The sequence below is a fragment of the Adiantum capillus-veneris genome, chromosome 28, assembly GCF_014529385.1.
Source record: "Adiantum capillus-veneris isolate H3 chromosome 28, ASM1452938v2, whole genome shotgun sequence".
Classification (NCBI taxonomy): Eukaryota; Viridiplantae; Streptophyta; class Polypodiopsida; order Polypodiales; family Pteridaceae; genus Adiantum; species Adiantum capillus-veneris.
In genome coordinates, this window is record NC_140958.1 from 68,973,696 (window position 1) to 69,001,107 (window position 27,412).

Here is a 27,412-nt window from a genome sequence, read left to right on the forward strand (position 1 = left end):
TGCTTAGCAATGATGCTCCAATACCCCGCCTATACTTAGTTTTTGGTTTAGAAGCTTAAATTCCTACTTATGATGAAACTAGGCCGTGGATCAATGATGCCAAAAGCTACAAAATACTGTGAAGTGCTTACGTCAATGCGTAGAGCTCTTACATGTGGTTGTAACGCAACAGACATGACTACAATGTGACAATCGAGGAGGGAGTAGGAAGCGCAAGAAGGAGAGAAGTAAACGTCGTTAGCTCATGCTTTATTGCATTATCCAAAACTTAATAATAACTTACAAAAATTGGCTTTTATACCTTAGCCAAGGTTTTTGGTGGACAAAACTAATAATCTGAGAGCTCTAACTAAAGATAGGTTGATACAATCTGGAAGCTTGTAACCCCGGCTCATCGATTACAAAGTTTATCCGAAAAATAGGAGTTACAATATTTCTGATTCATCAAAATAATAATTGTTTTTACAATGAGAGCTCCAAAAAATGGTATCCGGGTGGTTAGCTTGTTGCTAACAGGAAATCCCATAAGCATGAAGTTGTTGGGTAACTTCGGCTTGCAAGGCAAGGTTTCCCATAGCTTGTTGCAACCTAGTAACAAGATAGTTCACAAACATTAGGGCATCATCAGTAGCACCTTCATGTGCAAAATCAAAGTTTTCAATGTCCATTCTACTCTTTTTATTATTGCCAGCCATGTTAACTAAACTTATGCTACTTTGTGCTTTGGTACCCTCCAAAACCTTAGTTGTTGCTCTTCTTTACTTTTGAAAATTAGCTCTCAAGCAACCACACCTGTAGTTTAGAGACTATTGATTGCAAAGAGTAGTGGAGAGGGTCTAACATTGCTCGGTTCTATGGATCTTTCTAGTAGCTCAATAATGATTGAGCCAAAGGCAAACCCCAAAAGACTACATTATTAATTCTAAAGTTCCCAACGGTGAACCTCAAACTAAGTCATTTTTAACCAAGATTATAGATCCCTATCTCACTTACCCTATTGCAATGAACATGTCCAACCTTTAATGGACAACTTAAGGACCTCTCTTCTTAAGCAAGAAAAGAGAAACCTAGCTCTGATACCAATGTAAAAAAATTGGACTAATAACATTGAGAGTAGCAGGTTTAAGATAGTTGTAGTGAGCATATTTTAATGAGAACTCTTCAAGAGTATAAAGAGAATACTTGATTAGAGATATCAAAATAATCATTATACCTAGTTATTTTGGCATGAACAATACTTGTAAAAGATAGAGAGAATTAGAGAAATTGACAACAGTTAAGGACCGGATTTATGTGGAGTCAGGGCCCCCTCCAAAAGGCTTTTGTAGTATAGATTCTCCCATAAAGAGAGACTTGGTACAATGCAAGATTGTGTTCCTTGAGACCTCGTTGGTGCAATGAAGATGGTAGACTTTATACACCTAACTTGCAAAAGCATTAACATATCCCCGGCCTCAATCCCAAGACCTCAAAACACCTTCAAAGGTGGAGAGAGCTAGCAAGGAGTGAGGCAAGGGAAGAGGAAGAAGAAGTAACATACGAAAAACAAATAGTTTCCTCACTTGTCATTACTCTTGTAGCTTAGCATAACATAGTAGCATAGTAATGGAGATGGAAAGCTTTTGCTTTGAAGCATGGCTCTTGGTTGGATTTGCATTCCATAGCCAAGAGTTGTTGGTGTAGACTCTCAACTTCTCAAGCTTCGAAAAGGAGATGGACTTCTTTCTCAACACACAATGAGAATGAATGTGTGAGTGTGTGTGTGGGAGAGAGAGTATACCCTCAAGCATACCCCTTCTTGCTTTGGTCGAACCCCTCTTCTCGCTCAAGCTTGTCATTGATTGGACCTCACCAAACCTAGTCAATCACATGATTTAGTCATATCAAGTAACAAGGGTAGCATTTGGACAAGTGTCCTCCTTTCCCCTTTGAGAGAGAGGGCTTGAATAAATCTAGGATAAATAAATAAATAAACTAAATTCTCACTGTATCCCTTTAGAGGCCATCCAATAGGCTTTAAACACAACATAAGGACAACATGTGTAGGTGCTTGACATGTGTCCTTGTTGCCTCTTAAGTCGGCTTGCCTTGAGAGTGTGTGTGTGTGTGTGTGTGTGTGTGTGTGTGTGAGTATTCTCTCTCTTGCTCCTACTTCTAAGGCTCGTCCCCCCTTGTGTAGGATCCTCTTTGACTTTTGGCATCTCAAGCACCTTAGCCTTCAAGCATGACAAGCACCTCAAGCACCTTATTCATCAAGCATGAACATCACATCAAGCACCTTAGTCAGCAAGCACGACAAGCACCTCAAGCACCTTAGTCAGCAAAAAGCAAGACAAGCACCTCAAGCTTAGGCAAGGTTCCCACCTGAAGGTCAGTTGTAGCTTGCTTAAAGTCCTAGGTCTAAGGACTTTTAACACTAAATTTTGGAGGTCTTTAATGAAGCTAACCCTAAGGTGTTTTAATCTCCACTATCTAGTCATTGCTCTTTGATAGACCATCTCCCTTTTGGTCTCGTTGCCTTCTCTCCCTTTGGCCCCGTGTTGAAATAGATCTAAAAGCGCATGTCTATGTTTTAACTCTTGTTCCCGTTTATTTTCCCATATTAAAAGATCAATTCAATATGAGGAAATCATTTGGGTTAATTAGATATTAGATTTTATGACATGGTTAATTTTCATGCTAGTATCAAGGATATTATCGAGCAACTCATTTCTACAAGCGAAGTCGTTTTTTATAGTTCACTTATAAAAATTATTTTTTATTCTTACCCAAGGAAATCCTAATGTTTTCAAGTTTGATGCATTTTGCAATTGTTGTTGCTACAAGAGTCACTTGAAAGAAAGAACGAGGCCAAACAGCATGCACTTGAACAGGCTTACGTTGCTTCTCAAACCACTTCTCATGGTTCTTCAGTGAGTAGAAAATCACATGTTCCTAATAATTCTACTAAAAGAACCTCCTCTAGGAATTCTGGTGAAAAGGAAAAAACGAAGATATATTGCCATTATTGCAAGGCCATTGATCACTCGATAAAGCAATGTCCTAAATTGAAGATGAAAGAGGCTAGTTCCACTGCAAGTAAAACTATTGTAGAATCTTTTGTGAAGAGAGATTGTGATGGTGATGTAGATGCAGAGTGGGCATTTAGCGCGGTTGCAACTTGTGCACATTGATGTTTGTGGGCCTATGCAAACTCCATCATTAAACAGTTACCTTTACTTCCCGACTTTCATTGATGATTACTCTAGGAATGCATGGGTGTATCGGCTTAAATCGAAGTATGAAGTATTCTTGTGCTTTAAGAAAATTTCTAGCTACGGCTAAAAATGTCTCTGAATGTGCTATGGACACCCTCAGTTCAGATTGAGGAAGGAAGTATATGTCTCATGAGTGTAATGAATTTATGACTGATCGTGGGATAAAACACCAAAGTACTATACATCTTAGCAGAATGGTGTTGCTAAAAGAAAAAACAAGTCACTTACAAAGACGGTATGTTATATGATCAAGAGTCGAGCTTTGCCACATTTGTTTTGACTTGAAGCTATCATTTGTGCTACTTATATACTTAACAAATGTCCTCCAAAATCTTTGCAATCTATGACTCCTTATGAAGCATGGCATGATAAGAAGCCATATATTGATCGCATGCATGTTTTTGGTTGTTTAGGTTATGCTTTGGTGCCACAAACGCAACACAAGAAATTGGATGATAAAGTTGTTAAATGCATTTTTGTTGGTTGCAATACTGAAAGCAAAGGTTACAAGTATATCATCCGTAAATCAAACATATCTTGGTTTCACAAAATGTGTCTGTGGACGATTCTATTAAGCCTTTTTTATCATGTACCAGGGACAGTAATGTAAGCTCACGAGACATTTACGACACTTTTTTGCCTCTTTTTAATGGTGAAAACTTGAATGTGAATTCTAATGAGGCAAATGTACAACCTATGGCGGTTTCTAAAAGAGTTTTGGATCCACTTACTATTGATACAGGTGTACCTGATGTGGACAAAAAGGCCATTGGTACCAAGTGGATTTACAAGTTGAAACGTAAGCCGCATGGTGAGATTGACTGCTAAAAGCTCGACTTGTTGCAAAAGGTTATGCATAACATCAAGGCATAGATTATGAAGAGACTTTTGCTCCCACTTAAGCCTCTCTTCGTTACAAAGAGTTCCAAGTGCATAAATAATGAGAAGCTTTTTGAAAAGGGGTGGGCCTTATAAAATGTAGCCCTCAATTTTGTGTTATCTCATGTTAATAATCTTCTCTTTAATGTTCGTTATAAGGATGATAGTTTGAATATGTATGTCAAAATTTTTCTTGGTTATGTACCCGAAAATATAATCCATGCTAAGGTGAATTTATGCTTAAAGCGAGCTAAAGCTTGATAAACATATGTGAGGAGTAGCATTGTACCTCATTGAGATCTAAATGAGGGTTTTCCCATGTTGAAAGACAACGAGAGGTAGACACATAGCTATATGCTAATGAAGATGAGAGTTGCAAAGGTGTTGCTTCATACGGTGTTGACAAATATAATTTCCACATTACTCTCTCCCTCTCTCTCTCTCTCTCTCCCCTCCCCCCGGATAGATCTTTGAGCTCTCTTAGATCTCCAACATTAAAACTTCTCTTCTTCTCTCCAATACGAGGAGGTAGGAGATGATTTTGCATCATTCTATTCAACACACAAATACCAACAAACTATTTCTTTCCTAATTGAAATTAATTATATTTCTCCTCATTGACATTCTTTGTATAAATTTAGGGACAATTCGACCCATGCCTCTAATGACACAACCCTTGGGCCCCACCACAAATTGCATTGCAGATGACACTTAAATGCACTCCTCTTTTAAATTTGTGCCATTTGGATCCATAAGCTATTGTGGTTAAACAACTCTGCAAACCAGCTCAATAGAGTCATCTTTTCTACAGCTTGTGCCACTAGTTTTTCTAATGCCACCAACTTTCCTAACCGATTAAATGCACTAGTCCTAAAGGAGACACAGTGGGACAAACCGGGCTACCCGACCACTAGTCCTAAAAGAATGAGGCCAACTATAGGAGTCTCTACAAAAAAGCACAAAAACTCCCAATCAATGACCAAATACACATTAGCACAAAGCTTCTACGCATTATGAAAAGAGGTAGGAGGCTTTGCAAGAAACCCAGCATCTTGTAAGAGATGATTCAAAACATCACTAGGTAAGGCAGTGCATATCTCTACATCACCTTGCTTGGATCCAGGCCTGCCTCCAAAAAAGACCAACTCCCCATTTGTCGACACCTTCACTGTGCGCACTGCTGCCGGTTTGCCCCACCCAAAATCTACTTTATATGTAGGGAAATGCGGCGAGCTCGCCACATTTATGCCCTGCACTACTGGCATAGCACTGAAGGAACTCGTAAGACTGTTGTCATGAATCTCAAGCCAATTCATAAAGGCTTCCACACTATCCTCCGTGACTCCCACAATTTTCTCATGGATCCGGCTCGCTGTAGAACGTATATGCTCTTTGCAAATCTTGCCAACAGTGCTTAAGGCTGTGCCTATGCTAAGGACATTCCCGAAGTACGCACGTGGTAGTGGCGGTGAGATGTGGGAGCAACAATTGATTGGCACAAAAACGAGGGTGAGCTCACCAGGTGGAGATTTCCTGGCGAGAGAGGTCTGTTTCCAGAAGTGTGCGCACGTGACCTCCAAGGAAGTGAAGCCTCCACCTGCCTCACCCTTCAGTTGCTTGATTGCAGAGGCAGACAATGTGAACATATATTGCACCAAGAGGGGACTTGCCACCATTTTCACAGGACTTGGTTTCTGAGCTATTGTCCTTATGCTCATTTTCTCCATTTTCAGAGCCGGCATTAGGATATTCCTTTCCATCTTCTGATGTATTTTCTGGTAAAGAAGCAGCTTCATCATAGCTATCCTTCTCCTTGCTTGCCAGGGTATTTTCTTTGTGCATAGTCCTCGGATCGTCAGCTTCAGTGTTTTGGCCCTTGTCATCCGATCTTGAAAAGTCTGCCTCCACAACAAGGTCCTCTTCTGCTGCTTTATCTTCCTCATTGATCTGGAAATCAAGGCTCCATGTGGCTTTCTCTGGAGAGGGCTCGTGCACCGCTAGCCTATTGTGTACAGGGGTTAGGCTCAAGGGAACCCCTCTTGAGCACTCTCCCCATGACACCATAAAGTCCCATAAAGACTGCCCATCTGCAACAACATGGCTGTGTGCAACGCCGAGTGCAAGGCCTCCATCCGAGAAGAGAGTGGCCTGCTGACGTGAAAGGACAACTCTCTCTCTCTCTCTCTCTCTCTCTCTCTCTCTCTCTCTGGTGCACACACACACTCGCGCACGCTCCCGCACACAACGCAGGCACACAATATATTACCTGAATGGAGAGAAGGGGACTGGAGAAGAGGCAGTCTCCCTTGTGATCTGGCTGTTGGCAAAACTGACTAAAGAAGGGCTTCATCTGAAAGCCGTCTTCAGCAAGCACAGAAAGAGGCATGTCAACGGAGGCCTCTACAAATTCAACTCCGGCATCGTTGCAATCAATAAAGAGCCTGTGGGGAGGGTTTTCACCCTTGGCGAGGCGGCCACACCAGGGGAAGTATGGACCAAGCAGACAGCGAGGCTGCTTTTGAGCTGCTGCATCAGATCCATAGCCGGCAGCAGATGATCATCAGCGCCGTTTTGCGACAGTAGTGCACAGGGGTGCGGGTAGAAGAGGAGCCGTTGGTTGTAGTGGATGTCCTGCCAGATGATATCGAGGCAGGAGAGTAAAAGAGGGTGGGAAATGGAGGGAGAGGTAGGAAGGACGGTATCTCTGTGTAGTATCATCACCTCCAGTAACACGGAGGGGGAGGCGGCGCCATTGATGGTCCACGAATCTGCACTCATTCTTCGGCAGCCTAGTGCGTGGACGGAAGCCTGAGAGAGTCAATCAATATTGATGATCAAACTATGTGAGTCTAGACGAGAGCACTGCCGTGGCACAATAAAAAAATAAAATCCTGCGCAAGACTGAGGAGCTTGGTGACAAGACGGTCTGACGAAGGAGAAGAGCTGTAGAACGCGAGAAGTCACCGTTGCTGATCGATTATGCTTCACATGTCCAAATTCTACCTCGTTGACACCAGAATTAGTTAATTCCTTACATGCAAGCCACACCTCACACGCCAATTTTTCATTGGCCAAAGCCCCTATGGCCATGGGGACAAATTTCCTCCCCTTAGACCCTGCCTTAACGACATTGCCAATAAAAGACCTCCATGCAAGAGAGGACCTTGTGGTGCAAAAGGAGCTTCTATAGTCATGGATACTTTCCTACCTTGTTACCTCGAAACTTCAAAGTCTACCCTCGTGACTATTTGACACCCCCTTGTCAGGTGGGATCAATGGTCCACGATCGTCGAACGATGTGAACCGTTCGTTTATCCTCAAGAATAAAAAGATTCCGACCGGTTGAGCCCCCGCGACTTGAATCCACCGCCTATACCACCGAAGGCCATAACTCTCCCATTAAGCTATCGCGTGCCACTTGAAATGGAGGTGTGAACATAGAATCATATAGCAAAAATGACGGGGTGGGGATCACATGGTGTTCACTCGGAGATCACTTTGGGATGGTCTCGGTCACACAGTAATCACTTTGTAATGGGTGGGTTCACAAGGTGATCACATGCTAATTGGGATTCACACGGAGATCACTTGGCGGTCACTTGATGTTCACATTAAATTTACTTGGGGTTCACTCTAATTGTGATCACTTGGGGATTAAACCATCATCAAACCGTGCAAAACCAATCCCATCGCCCCCAATTTATAGGGACCATTGATCCCACCTGACAGAGAGGGTGTCAAATAATCATGAGGGGCCCCCTCCTATGGGCTGTCAGCCAACAGTTAACTACTAATCTATTTAAAATCACTTGAAGGTGCTCTGCATCAAAATATAATGGAGAATGGAGATATCTAATAGTAAAGAACTTTTTTGGAGAAACTTTTAACTGCTTAAAGCGACTGCACAGAGGTGAGGCATTACACTATGCAGATGTGCCAGAAAGGGAGAGAGAGAGAGAGAGAGAGAGAGAGAGAGAGAGAGAGAGGCTCCATCCTTCTTTCTAAGCTCTGAGTTGAAGTTAATTTTCCTACTTTCTATCCCCATATTTTACAGTTTTTTGCACCCAACCAAAGCTCCATCAAGTCTCAGTTATCAACCGCCTTACAACTTTCCATTCCGAAGAAACCGGATAGTTTAGAAGACGAAGAAGTTGCATTAAAAAATGAAACTCGATAATGTGCTCAATTTTGGTTCTGGCCGTATTAAGGAGAACATAAGCAGATGCTTGCAGGTCTTTAGGGGAAAATGTGGAGAAGAGAGAGAGCCGACGGGCTTCAGCAGGAGCGCGCAAAGAGATGTTTTTCTGTTGCAATGCATGAGGTTGGGGCGAGACTCCACGAGAGAGAGAGAGAGAGAGAGAGAGAGAGAGAGAGAGAGAGAGAGAGAGAGGGAAACAACAAGGGAGGCTTAGGGAGCTATGCAAAGCAAGTTGCGAATCGCAAATTGCGATGTGCAAAGCGGGGGGGGCGGGGGCCATGATGGCTCTAGATTTGAAAGATTTGCCTCGAATTTGGGAAATTAATGTGTATATATATGTGTGTGTGTGTGTATATATATATATATATATATGTATGTATGTATGTATGTATGTATGTATGTATATGTATATGTTATGATCAATCCTTACAGCTATCAAAGAGACCCTTCAATCATCAGCCTTCAATGGTTTTTATCTAAAAGAATAGGCGCACACCTCGTTATAAATGCCACGAGAAGGGAGTCAAGGGATCGACAACATGGTGCGTGATCGGCGGCACATGGCATTTTGGGCCATTAGATCTCTGCAGCCACCAGGGGATAGGTTTTTATACATGCGGTCTCACTAGCTCTGCAATGATGCACGCTAGGTGGGTTGGTTACGGTGTTGCAGTGCCGAGCGACAGGTCTGGGGTTCAAGGCACAATCATGACAGCGGGAACCCTAATTATTTTCTCTCCATGAAATTCCATCAACAACAGATTGAACATCGGCCGTTGATCCCTTCACTATCGGGCGTCGCTTTTATGGACGAGGGGCACGCAGCTCATGCTTCTCTCCTTGATGTATCTAGTGATGGCTTTAAGAGGCCCCCGCCTCTCACGTCACCTCAATGCCCCGCCCCTCCACTCTCGATGTAACTTTGCTGAATACATAAGAGTTAGAACATGAGGGTAGGGGTAGACTGCTTGGAATGATCTTCACACAGCAAAACGCCAAGGATGCTTGCATCATTGTGCTAACCTTTTCCAGGCCACGCATGGGACACTTTAATTCTTCTTGAAAATCCAATGACATGGCTTTTCATGCACAATATCCAATGTCATGCTACAAACCACAAAGCCATGGTTATAATCCAAAAGAAAATTTGCGAGCAAGCTTCCATGACGACCTTAGATGAAGGACACACAATAGGCAAAAATAGAGTGTGAGCTATGACCATGACCAGCCCCATCGCATAAGGCCTAGGACCAAGGGGGCTTTGCGATAATGGTGTGTGTGCGCACAAAACACACACAACACACACACACACACACACACACACACACACACACACACACACACACACAGAGACAGGTAGGTGATGACAAGAAATTGAGGTGACAAAAAGAATGAGAAGTGAGAGAATTTAGAATTGTCCACAACAGGGAAAGAGGCAATGTAGAGAGAGAAGGCTTTGATTTGCGAGTATGCAGGAAGAGAGAAAGAGCAAGCAATATCCATTATCAAGATTTTAACAAGAAAATTTGAGGCGAAGAATTGTTTTTATTTGCCTTCAAAAATGCTCTTGGTCATCTATTTAAGTATTGCATCCTCTAGGATCGTGAGGGTGGTAGCAGCGGCTAACACAGGCTACATCGAACATGCATCAAGCGGGAGATATCTATGGATGTCACAATATTTCCCACTCACTTTGTATAAGTCTTGGGCTCACTTGGAGTTCCAAAGTTGTATATGGTAGCTAGAGAGCTCAAGCTTAAACCCATAGTAGAAGGGATTGTAGTGAAAGCCCTTAAAAGGAAGCCTTTAGGCAAGGAGGCTTCATTCTTGAGTATCCACTCTTGAGGATCCACTTTTGAGAGCTCCCTCTCTCTTATAGTGTCCACTCTATGGCCTAGCCTTGAGCTTAATGTTAATGCTTGAGAGGCTAGTGCTAACAATTGTAATTAGAGTAAGCTCTTCTTGATTAATCTAATCCTTATTTTCTCATTAGTCTACTTCTTCTCTACATTTCATCTTGTCATGAAGTAGTATTACACTTTCATTATTCTAGATTTGAGAGATGTATGTACTTCTTGCTAGTAACCACTCCTCTTCTTCCATAAGCATTTCGATTTGTGATATTTAGCATCACTAATTAGGTTGATTAAGTTGGGTCTTAATTTTGTAATTAGTGTGTGTGTCCTATTGTTTGCTTGTGTGTAGATAGGTTTTATGAAGCTCTAGCACCATTCACTTTGTGTGTGTAGCTATTAATGAAGTGCCATGATTGACGTGTGGTAATTAGTGTGTGCTTATCATTAGTGTGCTTGGGGTTTCTAGTCTATGGCAAGTCGGACTTTGATGGACTTGATGTGCGTAGGAGTTGTTAGATTAGTGATTAGAGTAGGTTTAGAGTTAGTCTTGCCATGGCTAATCTCTACTTCCATTGGAGAGGTGATCTCTTGAATCTTCTATTCCATTCATTCGATGCTCGTGCTTCATTGCCCTAGCCGGGTTTTCTGATCCAGGGATTTGATAGTTTTGTGTGGGTTGTGATTAGGTCGTGCTACAATGCCTCCCAACATTTGGCATCGCTGCCGGGGATCGATAACCTAAGCTATTGAGTTTAGGATGTGTAGACTAGAGTAATTTCACTACTAATTTCTCGGTTTTTGAGTGTGTCTAACTCAATTTTTGGTTTGATTTGATGATGTTGTGCAAGAAATTGATGCTAATGTTAAGTTATAAATACCCAAAACCCTCAATTTCACTAATTTCATACTAACCCTTGCTAATTTCGCTTCGTTTCAATGCTAATTTTACTAATTTCATGCTAATTTTTACTAATTGTTGACTAACTTTGCTAACCTAACCACTAACATTAAAGTGTAATGAAAGTTAAATCCCCTTTCTAGAGGTGGAATCATCACTCTAATCAAGTTAATTGTACCAATTTATGCCTAATTTGATGATTTGAGTGTTTGATTTTGACCTACAAATGGTCAATTTTGGAGCCAATTTGATGGTGCACACACTTGTGTGTGCAATGATGCGTCTTCGCATGGAGCAAAGGAATAGCTTGGAGAGTAATTACGATGTAAGTGCACTCACTTGTTATGTCACTTCTTGATTGATTAATGAGGTTCAATGTTGTTAATCATTTGCTAAAATTAGGTGTGTAACACAGACTGACCTACACTTTGCACCTAATTTGATACACTTGGAATGAAATTGATAGTCAAATTGTGACTAATGAACTTTGTGTGTATCCAAATAATGCTTAATTCTCATCAAGAATTCATGTGTGTGCATACACACACAATGTGCATACATATAAAAATCATTGTGCGTGCATACACACACAATGTGCATACACACATAAAAATCATTGTGTGTGAGCATACACCAAAGAGAGAAAAAACTATCAAAAATTTCAAGTGTGTGTGCGCACCTAATCTTGAATGTGTGCATACATGAAAATTGATGGAATTGATGATTTATGAGTATGCAATCATGTAAATGATGTGTATGTTAAGTTTATTCAATCATTGGATAAGCCTAAATGCCAAAAAATTGAGCAAAAATTGTGTATGTGTGTGTGTGTCTATCCAAGACCACTTGATTTTCTATGATTGATGGTCAATTAGGGCACCTAAATAATTTTTGATTGTGAAATTATCATGAAAACTGTGTGCAATCATTAGGTATAAGCCTAAGTTCAATGCCAATTGAGCCAAATTTGATCTTTTGTGCTTAATTTTTGAGTGTGCATTGCTTGATTGGGTAAAAATAGTGTTAATTTTTTAGAAACTAAGCATGCATGCATTCACTTATGCTTGATTGAGTTTGAAATTTGAGAATTTCAATGTGCAATTGATGGATTTATTGCATAAATTTTTGGCATAAATTTGGGTGTATGTGCCTACTCAATGGCATGTGCAATCCGTCCTTGAATGAATAATTTGATGAACATGGAAAAAATGTTAACAATTTGATGAACATGGAAAAAATGCACTAATGTGTGCGCCTAGCCAATGGCATTATCTATCCAAATTGAAACGAATGATTGATGTTGATCATCTAATCATAATGACTGAATAGACCTAAACATTTGTTTGTGTGTCATCAAATCAATTGAGAGGAATGACTCAATTGCGCATAATTGAGAATGATTTTATGAATTGCCATTGAGTTGTATGCCAATTCGATTGGTTATGGCAAAAATTTTCATTACATTGTGCATTTTCAAGTGCCATAATCAAATTTGTGTAGCCATACAAACGGAGATGACATATCCACTTGGATGTGGATGATTAGCGCTTCATAAGATGAGCAATTGATTTTGCAATGATTAAAATCAATTTGGAAATTGGCTATGATTGCTTAATTAATATGGACTTTGTAGAGTTTTGTGTGTGGCCATGCAAGACTAATTGACAAGCATACATAGGGTTGATGAATTTGAAATGAGCACCTCTAATTGCAATGATTACCACGTGGGCTTCAATTTTTTATTGGGCCTAAAGTTATGTATTAACGATGCAAGGGAATGCATTTCTTAGACTGCAATTGTGAGTCAAGTTTCTATGAACATGTATTCCAAGAGAATGTGCACTCCAATGTGTGACATGCATACACTCTGTATGCATGCATTATGGATTAGTGTCAAAACAAATGTACAAAGAGTTGTGATTGAATTCTTCATCATATATTTTGCTCACTCGGTGAAATTTTGGCTCAAATTTGGGAGAGAGCTTTACACATGTACTTGCATTCGTGACTCCCCCTCGGCCAATGTTTCGTTGAACTCAGTCTCACCTTAAATAATCATTTAATTCACAAGATCTTGTCATTAACTGCTTTGGATGCTTAAAACTTGAGCTATGAACATAAACAAACATTCTTGTATTCCACCATGGAAACAAGCCCATAATAAAATTTTCAAAAAGATAAAATGAAAACAAAAGACCACTGCTGCTTGCTGACATTGCCCACAAAACGAGACACACACACATGCACGCACCAAGCAAAATCTTTGCCACTCCCTTGCGAGTCACATGATTGAGTCCACTTGCCCGCTTGACTCGCCACCACGGATTTTCATGCCATTCGGTGCTTCTAAAGGTGCTCGCTTTTATCGTAGAATCAGTGCACACACAAAACTGTGAAGTATTCTCTCCTGCAGGCTTGGCCACATACATACCACCAAAAAACTTGGCCCACACAAGCTCTAGCTTTGGCTAGAATTGGTGCGTCCAATTGATGGCGCCATACATGTTGTTGTTGTTTTCAAAGCACAAACCCACACACACGCCTAGCCTCAAAAAGTGTTGTCCATTTTGTTCGGCTGCACGGGCTTGCTTGGCAAGTGGCATGCCTTCAGGGACTCACAACTACACACACACACACACACACACACACACACACACACACACACACACACACACACACACACACACACACACACACACACACACACACACACACACACACACACACACATAGAGGCTGTTTTCGATAACGCCAAATCAGGCTGCATCACGATACTACGAGACAGTGTTCAAAAAAAATGTGTCTCAGCTTAATATCGTGCCGTTTTCAATTTCAAAAATTCTGGTTGAGGGCGAGGGGAAAAGGAGATATTCCGCCCCAAAAGAGAGAAAAATAGTGTAAAAATCCGAAAAATAACCTAATTTTCTAAAATTTCCTCTTGGCAGATTCAAGGAAAGGAATTTTGTACGGTTGGAAAAATGATTTCTCCCGAACATTGCTACGAGACCTAATCAAATCAGGAAACGCCCAACCTGCACCTTTAGCAGTCACCTTTTTAGCTACCTGCTGGCACACACACACAAGCCTCAGTCCTCACCACTCTCCTGCTCAGTGTTAGGATTTGACGCCCTTCTTCCCTTCTTTGACTCTTGAGCCCTTCGTATGAAGGCCACTTTGAGGCAACACCGGTGTTTTGAAGGGAGAAGGCAAAATATGCCCATCCTCATGGAAGGATGCTAATCCCACTCTCCTGTTATTAGAAGGGCAACCCTTAGGAGAGCTTGAACTGAGGTCAAGGCCCACCAAAGGTAGGAGTGGAGACTTTTGCATACACATTCGTATTTTACATATTGACAGGAATTAAAAGTAGACGAGGGGGATTGGGGTGTGTGGTTAAGCCATTCATAATTTGGTAATTTCCTAAATTCTAATGGGAAATGGGCCAGTGGCCATTGCTAAGTTCTAATTTAACCTAATGAAAATGGGCGACTCAGTGCTCACCCAAAATTTTGAACGAGCCAGACTCTAGAGCCATGGCACGAGCACCGCGAGTGTAACTCTTGCTCCTAGCCTCTCTGTGTAGGTGCCTGTAGGGATTTGGAAAGATATCGAGTGTCGATGGTCATAAGGGGCCAACTTCATCCCCACACACAGCAAAGGAACTGCATCAAAAGAGGGGAAAGAAATGTGGTATTTGCTACGTCAACGCATGAGAGAGTCGGAAGGTCTTTTGACAACACGAAGACTCATGAGCAGAGACTTGCGAGCAACCTTCGGACTCTTCTCAGGCTCTCAATCTGCTGCCCCCTATTAAGCTTCAGCCTCAAGCAAGTATTGTGTTCGTGGTTGTGGTGGTCTTCCTACTGATTATTGGTGTGGTCATCTATGCTTTTCGATAGAAACAAAGAGCTGAGAAATCCGAATTAATTAGCAAGCCATTTGGTAATCTGCTTTCATAGTACCTTCCATTAGCAAGGTATGCCTAAGCCTTATTTTAAATATGTCTAGATGTGGCACAGTTTGTTCCTTATGTATGGAAAATGGACGCCTTGATGTTCAATTTGCATTTGTACAAATGAATTTTGCTTCGACTCTTTGCTGGCCTTTGTCTTGAACAAGTATTTGGTAGTGGTGAAAAATGCTTATTTTTTAAGTTTTTTGTGTTGTGTACTAGGGGACATTTTTTACTCTTCTATCATTGGAAGGGCAATGTTAAATTTTTCCCTTCTATCCAAAAGGGCATACTTCTTACATACGTGTCTTTTGACATTTTGAGTTGCATGTCAAATCCTAACACTGCTCCTGCTTAGGTCGCAGCCAGCGCGCTCATTGCAAATACATGCTCATTAAATCCATGGAAAGTCCCCACGAGCAGCACACAAGAACAGACACCCATTCACCTCGGGTTCCATCTGGCTGCTCTCTCTTGCTCTGCTCGCAAGTCACCGCAACTCACTCATGCACCCATACCCATGCTCCCTATCATCATCTCTCTCTGTTGTTTCCCCAGACCGTGACCCGCTAGAAACGCAAAAAAAAAGAGGAAGACCTCTAGAGTCCACACTTATTGAAAAAGAAAAAAAAAACCATTTGTCATTTTATAAGAGAGAGCTCCCACCCTCAAGCTCAAATTTTCGATGGCCTTGAGCTAATTGCCAACAAGAAGAAAAAATGACAAACATAAATCAGACTTTGCAAAAAGTTAGGTTGAGGATCGACTCAAATCATCAACAAAAAATAAATAAATCATTGCAATCATTTTATGAATTCATTGGCCACTGACAACTTCTCTCATTTATGCTTTGCATAAAAACATGTAATACATGATGAGCATGAGATCATGGTGCATTGCATTTTGATAGTTTGGATTTTAATGGATGTCGTAATTGTTTCCGGTCTTATGGCTCACAATTTTGCTGAGTGCTTGAATAGAACAACACAATGATTCTACATTGCAGTAACAACTGAAGGGTGATTGACAAATTCGGAGGTTTGATTGGCCAAAGAGGCATTGACATGGTATATGAAATTCGGCTATTGAAGAGCCATTTATCATGACATCTCTTGTGCATTATATCTCTCACTTTCATATATATGGGGGTTAATCAACTCATAACCAATTTGGCAAGAGCTAAAAATTCTTTTTAAAATCTCTCTCTCTTATACTATGTATGTCATATTTTCTATGTAAGAGCAAGGTGTGGGCATGGATAGTGTGGGTGATGATTGTGTGATTATTTGGCTTATGCATTCTTCTAGTGCTTGGCTTAATTGAAACATCCTCCTTGCACTAAATGAGAAAAATTCTTGGTGATTTGCATATTGTAGACATGAGAGTTACATTATTGAGTTGGTGCATGGTTGAGATATTTTAGTGCTCAATATGTATGCAAAAATCCTTGAATAGCACTAAAACATTGAGATTTCTCGGATATTCATAAGATATCATTTTGGGTTTGTGGTTGATTTTAGTGCTTGTGTTGAAATTCCAAATGCTTAAGAGCACTAATGATTTGAGTTGTTTTGAAGGGTTGTGGGCAACAAAAAAGGATCATCGTTGCAATATATTGCAAAATGTGGCTATTTAGAGCCATTCCAATTCTTTGGATTTAAAGTTGTATACATGCTAACTCATAGCTCGGTCAAAAAGTTAATTTTTTTATTTTGAGTTAGTGTTTACCCAACTTTTTTGAGCTTTCAAGTACAGAATTTGGCTATTGAGAGCCATTCATTTTCATTTCATCAAGTTGCAGTCATGTCTAGCTCATAGACTGCTCTAAATTGTAAAATCTCATGTGAGCTAGTTGTTATCCAACTTTTTGAAAAGCTTTAAAATGTAAAATTCGGCTTTCGAGAGCCACTTCATTTCATTCAAAAGTTGCATTATTTTCAGCTCTTGGCTTGTTTTAATTCCATACTTCAAGTGAGCTAGAAATTACTCAAGCTTTTGAAGCATGCATGAGAGATGGTAAAAATTGAAAAATTTGCTTATGTAGAAGCTCATTTTATCTCTCCTGGTTGTTATGTATGCACAAATTTGCTACTTTAGAGCATCATATGCATAACCAAAGGCACTTTTGTTTCCCTTGGGTTTTTTCCCTTTGGCAAATTCGGGTGTGCAAGACTCTAGCTTTAGGATTTCATTAATGTTTTTTGTGTGTGCTTTTGGCTTTCAATAAGTGGCTTTTGTAGCTTGTGTTTACACTTGGCTTCAAAAAGCTTGGATTTTGAATAAAAGGATCAAGAGACTTCTCTACAAAGGGGATGCTTGCTCAAGGATGCACAAAGAGCATGAATAGGTGTAATCCTTCCATGATTTTTCTCTTTTTAGCTCTTCATTCTCTATGCTTGGCTTAAGTAATTTTTGCTTCTAACCTATGGTTCTTTCATGTTCAAAAGCTAGGCATACTGAAGTTTCAACACTTTGCTTTGTGAAAATTAACTCATCAAAAAATTAGGTTTTATGTGTGCTAATCATAGGTAATTGGCATTGACCTTAGATTAATGTAGGTTCATTTCTTATTAGTCATAGACTCTTAGTGATAGTCTTAATACTCCATTCATTTTTAACATGACCTAGGGCTATGATTAGGCTTTAGTCCTTTAGCCCAATTGCCATAAAGCATCTCATATGGAAGCAATAAAGTGCTAAAAAATGAATCAATGAAGCAACAAAGTGTCAAGAAAAAGTAGCAAAAATGCTACTAGACACATGAAAAGAAGATTTCTATGTTATGTTATGTCTATGTGAGGCCTAGTGCCTTATTGTCACTTGGCACGCGAGGGGAATCACCTTGGCTCGCTTGGTCAAGTCTCTAAACCAATGCCCTGGGTTGGTAGGGGTTAGTCGTCGCCTTGGTAAGCTAGTAGGCTTTTGGAACACCTTCTTGAGGATACAAGGAGCCTAGAATCGCACCTAGACTTGCCTTGGGGTGGTAGCCTTGTGATGTGTTTTACTTTTTTCAATGAATGACAAAAACAAAACTTCCATGAGCTTCAAAAAGCTGTGACAATGTACTAATAGATTAGGAGCTTTTTTATAGCCCGTAGACATGATAGACTTGAATGATTTATTAAGATTGGTCACATAGTTTTTAGGCTAGTAGGTTTATGAACTTGCATTAGCCTAGGGTCATAAATGATTGCTTGTGTTTCATACATAAAACTGAATTTTCAAGTGGTTTAATCTTCAAGCTAGTTTAGGTGTCTTTTTTGCTTTATGTTGTCTAGTTTTGACTATGATTCACCCATCTTTTGCAAGAAAAAAAATCACTTTGCTTCATGTTTTATTCATTCTTGGTGGCCTTTGATGCTCATTACTCGTTCTTATGTTTTTAAGCTCAAACATTTCTTCCATGGACTTGCTTTCTACCATGTCACCATGTCTTTCTTCACCGGCACACGAGGACGTGCGCCAAATTAGGAAGAGGGGAATGTTAGCAGCAGCTAACACAGGCTACACTGAACATGCATCAAGCGGGAGATATCTATGGATGTCACAATATTTCCCACTCACTTTCTATAAGTCTTGGGCACACTTGGAGTTGCAAAGTTGTATATGGTAGCTAGAGGGCTCAAGCTTAAACCCACAGTAGAAGGGATTGTGGTGAAAGCCCTTAAAAGGAAGCCTTTAGGCAAAGAGGCTTCATTTTTGAGTATCCACTCTTGAGGATCCACTTTTGAGAGCTCCCTCTCTCTTGAGTGTTCACTCTATGGCCTAGCCTTGAGCTTAATGTTAATGCTTGAGAGGCTAGTGCTAACCATTGTAATTAGAGTAAGCTCTTCTTGATTAATCTAATCCTTATTTTATCATTAGTCTACTTCTTCTCTACATTTCATCTTGTCATGAAGTAGTATTACACTTTCATTATTCTAGATTTGAGAGATGTATGTACTTCTTGCTAGTAACCACTCCTCTTCTTCCATAAGCATTTCGATTTGTGATATTTAGCATCACTAATTAGGTTGATTAAGTTGGGTCTTAATCTTGTAATAAGTGTGTGTGCCCTATTGTTTGCTTGTGTGTAGATAGGTTTTATGAAGCTCTAGCACCATTCACTTTGTGTTGTAGCTATTGATGAAGTGCCATGATTGACGTGTGGTAATTAGCGTGTGCTTATCATTAGTGTGCCTGGGGTTTCTAGTCTATGTCAAGTCGGACTTCGGTGGACTTGATGTGTGTAGGAGTTGTTAGATTAGTGATTAGAGTAGGTTTAGAGTTAGTCTTGCCATGGCTAATCTCTACTTCCATTGGAGAGGTGATCTCTTGAATCCTCTATTCCATTCATCCGATGCTCGTGCTTCCATGCCCTAGCCGGGTTTTTTGATCCACGGATTTGATAATTTTGTGTGGGTTGCGATTAGGTCGTGCTACAATGCCTCCCAACATCACTTGTAGCAAATCACTCAATCTTTGATTTGCGTTACAATAGGACTCCTATGGAATTCACACGTGTTTACAGTTTGTACTCGAGGTTCTTTCTATCTTCATTGAGATCAACATGTACATGAAACTATCTAGACTGGGGGCAAATGAAGGCCGTTGTGCAGTTAATTTGTCCCTCACCATCAGGGCAGTAACATTTATTTTCAATTTTGTAAATGTGTGTCTTTAGGCTCCTAATTAATTGATTGAGAGAAAAGCTATGAGCAACTTAGAAAAAGCAAAGTCCGAATGGGCAATCTATTGAGAGAGGGGCATGGATTGGATTCCAAGGCAGCGTGAAGCACAGTAGTAGCTAGTGGGCTCTGACTAAGGAGGGTGTAGGTATGCTCTTTCAATAGCATCTTCTACACTGCAAGAGGGGGCGGGGGGGGGGGCTCAAGACTAAAGAACACGGGGTCTTCAATGAAGACCCCGTCATGGGATCTAGTGTGAGCAGCTACGTGCACAAAACACGAGGTAGTCTTGACCATCTGATTTTAAGCAGACATGTTCGAGTTTACTTTTCTAGCTTAGTTTACTTTTCCCCGTAGGAGTTTACGTTATATTGTTTATTTCTCACCTTGGTGACAACGGAATACACGCACATGCATGGTTAGGTCACCATGCTGCCGTGGTCGAGGTTGTGGGTTTGAACCGCAGAGAGGGCATTGACTTGTGCTTTTTGTTAGAGATCGATCCTCCTCGAGATTCCCGCGTGCCACGTGTGCCATTGATCCCATGACAGGGCCTTCTTTGATTGAAGACCTCCCGCCCTTTAGTCATGTGGAGAGAGAGAGAGAGAGAGAGAGAGAGAGAGAGAGAGAGAGAGAGAGAGAGAGAGAGAACTTTTACTTTCCCTTATGCCTTGATAATTAGAGAAAATTGATTATCTACATTGGATGAGTCCAATGTAATCTCAAGAGCAATTATATGGGAGACATAGGGTAGACTTTCTTGTAAATAAATAAAATAATTAGGATCTTTTTATCATACAATGTGACAACCTCAAAGCTTGGGGGCGTGAGTCTTTGTATGAAGAGCTTCTTTCACAAAAGATTGAAGATGCTACTTCTTTCTATTTTGAATCATTGTTTGAAAAATTATGGCAGATGTCAGAGAGATATCAGGAAGGCCATAACATCCACCACTCAATGGACACACACATTATAATTGGAATATGATTTACATCCTTGCTCAAGTGGAATATTCATGTCACCACCAATTATAAGAGGAAAATTGTGCTCCAATCTATGAAGATCAAAGCCATGGCCTACTCTAAAAGGTAGTATTGGAGCCTTCTTCACATCTAGAACGATAGTTTAAACAAGAAGGGAAGCCGTTGTACTGACTTTGCATACTTTTTTTTTTTTGCGGCAAAATGCAATCTTTTTTGAGCTTGTGCCTGCTCAAGATAAGGTTATATGGAAATCTTACTAGCTGGATGAGGGAAGAGCTGCATTGTATTGGCAACGCATTGTTCTGCAATTGATCATGTCCGTCCACCAAAAAGAACGATGCTAAGTGAGAGAAGATGCTTAGATCTCTCTCTCTCTCTCTCTCTCTCTCTCTCTCTCTCTCTCTAAAATGAGAAACAATATCACTATAAGTGGCACATTAATTAGCGATCGATTTTTAACAAAAACACCATAGAAAACCAGTCTTTAGTGTATTTTTAAAGCACAAAAATTGAAAATTCTTGGTTGGTTTTGAGGGTCGCCTTGAAGAAAACCGGCTAGATTTGGCAGATTAGAGTGTTAAACCCTCAAATAGTCCTAAATTTTATGTAGAGATTTTCAATGCTCTCTTTTTTCCCATTGGTTCCTAGCTGTTTGGGAAAAATGTGTCTCAGCTCAATATCGTGCCCTTTTCAATTTCAAAAATGCCAGTATGTCCTAACAATTTTTGAAAAAAAAGTACGACATGAATCCCAAGAGATGCCTGTTGCAAAGACAAAGGATGGGACTGACAAAATGAAGGGCGTGGAGTCATCTACTATAGCACGCTAGCACAAGCAATAGCATGGGGCCAATGACACACAGTCATTGACGACAGCGTGGCCAGGCAGGTTTTGGGGGGGCTTGGTTTTTTTTAAAATTAATGCGCTGCACTATGCCGTGCAGCATATGCAACCTCCTACGTTGTTAGCTTAGTTGACTTGAAGATTTGCGAATTTAGCTTGCTAAGTTTTGGTTGGACAACTTGCAAAGGGCTAATGCTGCACGCGTTGGAATCTCGGCAAGATTGCAGCAAATATAATAATGAACCTATCAGATGTTGAACCGAGTAGTAGGCCAGCTGAGGGTAAGCGAACAAGGAGAAATTCCACCCCAATATAGAGAAAAATTAGTGTAAAGCTCCAAAATATAAGCTTAATTTTATTCAAGGAAAGGAATTTGTATGTTTGGAAAAATGGTTTTTCTTGAACAGTTGAACCGAGTCTCTAATCAAAGAGTCGAATGATGTTTTGTAACCATAGACGAAGAAGTCAACATGTCGGCGCCACACATTTCTTGATATCTACGTACAAAACCAACGTGGTCTCCATGAGCACATGAACACGAAGAGAGTAGAGGCATCTTGCCATTTGCTTGGCACGTGTGTTGGGTGGGGATGATGTTGAATGCCTGCAATCACTATGGAAAGAAGGGCATCCATGCCTGACAACATGATGTGCAACTACCATGAGAAAATTGAGGGGTTGCACGAGGGGGGTAGGGGGGCGGGGGGGGGGGGGGGGGGGGGGGGGGGGGGAGGGAGGGGGGGCGTTTGTGCCTAGTGTGGTATCCTCACCAAAGAGAAGCTAGGGCATGAAAAAACGGATGGAAGCATGGCAAGCAATGGCTGGGAGGAGGTGAGGAAGGTGAATGCAAGAGACGAGAGAATATTCGACATAATTTTTTTTTTAAAATCGGTGGGTGGTTCTCTGTCTCTTTCTCTCCTTTAGAGTCCTTGACTCTTTCCTTCAAGAGGCCCGTTGCCTTGCTCATGCAATTATGAGGCAGCTGCCCGTGTCCGATTCTCTCTCTCTCTCTCTCTCTCTCTCACACACACACACACACACACAAACAGCCCTGCTCTGCATCCCTCTTTCATAATGAGGGGTAGATTGGCAATCTGGGCATGATGTTGTGAAGCTGCAAGTTGTGAATTAGAGGTTGCCAGCCAGGAAGTGTTGCCGTGACGAGCCACAAGGTGCAGGGCCTCATGGCTTAGCTCTCTCTCTCTCTCTCTCTCTCTCTCTCTCTCTCTAAAAAACTCTCTGAAAGCACGCATGTCGGCAAGGCCTCATGGCTTAGCTAGCTCTCTCTCTCTCTCTCGACAATTTTTGCAGCTCTCGTAGACAAAACCCTAGCCACCGAGTCTTCCCCTGGGGTGAGGGGCAGCCCTCTAGGGGGGGGCGTCTACATCCCTCAGCCTTGTCCCGCCAACAAAAACTCTCTCGCCAGTAGATACGATCGCCAGTAGAAACTGTCCCGCAAGTAAATATTGTCCTGCACTCGACGAGCACACCATCGAACCTCACTAGCCGGGTTTCGCCTTTGCAGACCTCGTTTTGGCGTTTCGGCGAACTGCAAAGCCCCATTGCTGCAGAGTCCTCGTCTCAGCATTAGGATGAGCTGCAAAGACTTGCTTCTGTGTTTTGGCAAGCTGCCCTCAAGACTCACCCTTTCTAACTACCTACCATTTTCCTCCTTAACCCTTTAAGCCTTCAAACCCATTTTCTGCTCATTTCTTTTAAGCATCATCAAACACATTTTGAGCTTGGTTCTCATAATCGGGCCTACTCACACAACAAAGTCGAGAAGTTTTGAAGATCCAATGGCCTCCTTTAGCACACCAATGGCCAACACACGCAAGAGTTTCCTTGCAGTGGCAGTTGCGCCTAAGAAGGATCCCGCCACTTGTTAGGAAGCAAGGATTACTCCTCTTGAATCTCAGATTCAAGAACTTATTGGAGAGAATGAGTGACTCAAACAATGCTTGCTTAAGTTCGAGGAGATGAAGATAGAGAGTCAAGTCCTACTCGTAAAATCCCACAGTTTGAAGTGTCCTTACCGAAACCGTCAAAGCAATGAAGGAAGCCAATGAAGCGACACACGAGAAGATCGACACCAAGATACAAGCAGTTTTACAAGAATGTAAACTACAAGAATCCCTTGACCTTAAGGTCACGATTGGAGGACTTCACGCACCTTGGTGCACAAGCGAGGACACTCTCAAAGAGGCAATCATCAAACTCAATGACATTCTTCAACCTATCAACATCGAGCCTGAAACCATTTCCTGGATCAATCACACACACAAGCGTGTTCCACCGACCCGAGCATTGTATTCTCACCTTCAAGGACAAAGAAGAACGAAAAAATCTACTACGCCAATCCCGTGTCCTCAATGGAACAATATTTTGGATCACCAAAGAATTAACCACAAACCAACTCAAAGCCAAAGCAAGTGAGCTCAAGAAGGTACATGAAGCTCGCAAACAAGGTAAATGGGCAGTTTACTGAGGTGGTCAAGCCATCATCCAATAATTTCAAAACCCCGAATTAGCTCTCTCCACAGCTGACCCTCCCTAGGTTTTTTGTTTTCCCCATTTCCCTTTCTTTTTTAACCCTCCCAATGGACCCTCAGTCCTTAACTGATATGTATTGTCATCATCATCCACTGCTTAGTCAAAATCGTTGCAATGTTTGTTTTTGGTCTCATGGGTCATATATGACCTCCGTGGACGATAATACAATCTCTCTCTCTCTCTCTCTCTCTCTCTCACTTCCTCCTCACTCACTCCTCTCTCTCTCTGAAACACTCTCTCTCTCTCTCTCTCTCTCCTCTCTCTCTCTCTCTCACTCTCACTTTTTCAGAGAGAGAGAGAGGAGTGAGTGAGGAGGAAGAGAGAGAGGTGAGAGAGAGAGTACCTTGGAAATTAGTGGGGAGTTCAAGAATGTGGAAGAGAAAGGACCCATGACATGGTATGCCGCAGAGAGATCGCTTGGCCGTTTTGTTCGACGGTTTCAACTGCCTCATAATGTCAAATTGGATGATGTGAAAGCTGTAATTGAAGCTGGTGTGCTAACCGTCCCTATTCCTAAGTGACACCAGGTGCCTGTTATAAGCAAGATTTAACGAACCTTGCTACTTATTGAATGTGCTACTTGCTGTTGTTGCTTGCTTCATCAGAACAAATGTAAAAAGGAAATGGTATAGTGGCTGTCAAATGTGCGTCTTGCTTTGTCAAAAAAAAATGGAGAAAGAAATTGTATATCGATTGCCAATGTGTGTCTTGTCTAAGCCTACCATAGATGAGTCACCCTTTGTGGTCTTCTTACAAGGTTTATTGCATCAGGAGTGTTTGGCCCTCCCTTTGGCCCCACATTCTCAACCTGCCGCTTTCTGATTGCAATGCTGTGCCTCGATCCATGCAAGTAAGGGTCTTTTGTGATGTATCCTCATTTTTGTTAAGGTGTACTAGTCTATCCACCTGTCCTTCGAAGAGAGAGAGAGAGAGAGAGAGAGAGAGAGAGAGAGAGAGAGAGAGAGAGAGAGAGAGAACATGGAGGGATACTCTATCAAACAACCCATGGAGATGGCATTGGCAACCCAATACATTATAGTAGGTAAAAGTTGCCGACCTCCAACACACGACCTTGGAGAAGCTCTCCAACTTTTTCTTACCCGAGTTGATGTTCTTGCCATTTGGCAATGCAAACTGTGCTCATGAGGCCGTTAATACTGGGCCTGCATGTGACTAATAATCAGAACTAAAACTCCGAGCCTTGGGTGGTCGGCTTCACCTTCTTCCAGATATCTTTTATGCCTTCAACTTGGGCATCACACTTGTCTACGCCTCGATTGGCCGGTTTCAATGATGGGCTCTTGCTAAGAGCCATTAATTGACTCCGTCACTTGGTGGACATGGCCACATTGGCTCACGTGGAGCTACATTTGCAATGGCTATAGCATGCCATGCTTCACCTTCTCAATGACTCCTTTTTCTTTTGGGCCAAAGAGAATGGGCGTACCCCATTTTCCCATGGGGGCATCCCTCCATGTGGAAATACATCCGCCTCTTGCACATGGCCCATTGATGTGCTCATCATGAGGTTCTTCCTCTCTTTGCTGAGGCCGGCTATGATATTGTCCATGTGCAAAGGATTATGTGCCGAATTCTTCCATGGCGATCATACATCAGTATAGTGCACGATGCGTTAGGGAATTTTGACAACTTGGACCCCTGGTCCAATGTGATTTTCATAGAGAAGCAACTGTAGCGGGAGTAAAAGGCAGATATGCAGCTAGACAATGACATAGAGAATGGCAATAAGGAGTTTACGATGATTTTGGTCAGCCGCATGCCTGCATGGTTGGAGAGGTATGCATGCAACATGCTATTCGAGGATATGCCCGAAAGTTTTTTTAAGGGCGTGTTGGTGCCGCTCATGCACATGTGTCCGCACCCAGCTTTGTGCGAGGCAGTTGTGACACAGCTTAAGAGACAGATGTTGGAGGTCTCTCGATTGGGCACAATGATACAGTAAGCAGAAGGCAATTTTCAACGGGGAGGGAGAGAGAGAGAGAGAGAGAGAGAGAGAGAGAGAGAGAGAGAGAGAGAGAATGATGCCTATCCATACTCGCATAGCACAGATATGGAGGTCCACGGGGCAAACTGAGGAGGAGGGTGTCAATCTCATCGACGAGGATAGGCTCAGATCAAAGTCGACGTTCGGTATCTCTAAACGCTCCTGAAGAAAATAGAGAGAATCGTAGACACGGACCCACTTCCTGTTCCCATGTGGTAGTTTGGAGAGACGCCTCTCTCCATTATTATAGTTAGAGTTAGAAGTTGCCAAAAATCCTTTCAGTATAAGGGCATCACACATTGGGTTAGTAATCTAGGTCAAGACATGATGGACAAGTCAGTAGACTAGGAATCCCAAGTAGTCTACGAACTTCGAGCAATGCTTATATAAACATGGAAAATTTAAGAGAATTTTTTTTCACTAAATTTCTCTAAAATCTGTAGGTTTTCTCACCTTCTACTTTGAATTTTGAAGATAAATCTCAAAATTTATAGATGGAAATACACTAAACCTAAGTTTCTTTTGTTTATCAACATGGTTGGGTGAAAGAGAACTTGCACGAGGAGAAGTTGTCCTGATAAAAGTGTTCATAACTTTATCCACCTTGCATACTCTTTTATCAAAGCACTCCTTATAATCCCCCACCATTATCACCTCCCTTGACACCTTTGTCACCACCATCTTTAGCAGCACCACTGACTTTCCCACCCCCTCAATGGTAGGCTTCATATGATGGTTTGACCCAAACTTTAATATATACCATGATGTGGAGTTCTCAAAAGAATAACTTCATTTCAATAATAGAATTATTTTCAAGTTCCCACAATTTTCTCTCGAGTAACTTAAAAATGCATAGTATGGTATCGTACATCAACCCATAATAACTTGAGGTAGAGTGAGAGAGAGGAGAAGAAGAAGAAGTGAAGAGCTCCCAAACTCTCCTTATTCATGAGGTTTTTTAAGTGGCAACAACCTTACCTTTTTAGTGTAAAGCTCGTGGTTTAATCCTTCAATTGGGGGGTTGAAATTGGGGAATAGTTTTTCATCACCCTTTATGGAAGCAATGGAACTATGACATATCGCAACCATGGTATACATACACCAATGTGTCATATGTGATGCTTAATGTATAATAAACACCCAAATTGTTAACAAACTCTATGAGGTCCTGCGTGTAAGGAGGTAGAAATATGAGAGTTATATCCAACAAGGATCAATGGCGGTAGCAAATTGCAATGAGCTTCCAATATTTGAGGGCAACAATTTCCAAGGAGAGGAATATCAACATGCCGTTGTAATGGTTCCAAGTGTTCTAGCCCAT

The 27,412-nt window shown here is 41.5% G+C and overlaps 1 pseudogene across 1 annotated transcript; it reads right to left on the minus strand.

Moving 5' to 3' along the window:
• Positions 1-3,845: 3,845 nt before the first annotated feature.
• On the minus strand, positions 3,846-7,234 carry LOC147420623 (acetyl transferase 1-like; annotated as a pseudogene). The gene is made up of 2 exons (XR_015186926.1): positions 6,403-7,234; positions 3,846-6,284 (listed from the first exon to the last, which is right to left on the minus strand). The product of XR_015186926.1 is annotated as an acetyl transferase 1-like (transcript).
• Between the last annotated feature and the right edge of the window lie 20,178 nt (positions 7,235-27,412).